This window comes from Penaeus monodon, chromosome 20 (genome assembly GCF_015228065.2).
Source record: "Penaeus monodon isolate SGIC_2016 chromosome 20, NSTDA_Pmon_1, whole genome shotgun sequence".
In the NCBI taxonomy this organism is placed as follows: Eukaryota; Metazoa; Arthropoda; class Malacostraca; order Decapoda; family Penaeidae; genus Penaeus; species Penaeus monodon.
Genome location: NC_051405.1, coordinates 18,255,757 through 18,256,495, shown reverse-complemented (window position 1 = coordinate 18,256,495; position 739 = coordinate 18,255,757).

Genomic DNA, 739 nt, shown 5'->3' with positions numbered 1-739 from the left:
TTCTATATTCTGAGGGCTGTGTCCCCCAGAGTGAAAACGCATACTAAAACAACAAAATTTGGGAAAAAAAAACAACAAACAAACGTTTCATTTATTAACTTATCCATAACCTTACATTTTTATACTTTATTTAAAAAACATAGCCCTCCATGTTTTCCTATAAAAAAAATTAATAAAAAGGGAATTAGATTTCATTAATTAAAATAAAGAAACAAATGAAAAGAAAAAATCTTATTGGTTTCCTACATTCCCGCTTTATAATTTCCACCACTGTTCCTAAACCAAAAAGAGTTTTTTTTATATCACAAATTTTTTCAGTAGTAACACCACGTGGGTATCGTACCCTATCAAAAAGTTCCTATAACTTTGTGCATATCAGGAATTTTTTGCGGATTTTCTTCTTCCAATGGGCTCGAGTCATTTTACCTTGTCAAAACCCTGTCAACAAATCGCTCTAGCTTCTGCTCTGACACCTTTCCGCACGCATACTGACAGTGCGGCTTTTGTTTTTAACGCAGTTCTGGAAAAAAGGAAGAAAAAAATATGTTGGATGAGGGAAACCACTGTCATTTTTTCAAAAATTATCCTATATAAAACTAGTCTTGATAAAAAAAACTGAAATAATTTGACAAATAAAGCAAACCAAATAAAACAATGAAAAAACTATTATTAATAATGGGTTTCATACCATTATTTCCTGATTTTCCCTGAATGTCTAATTTAAAAATAACAATGAGGT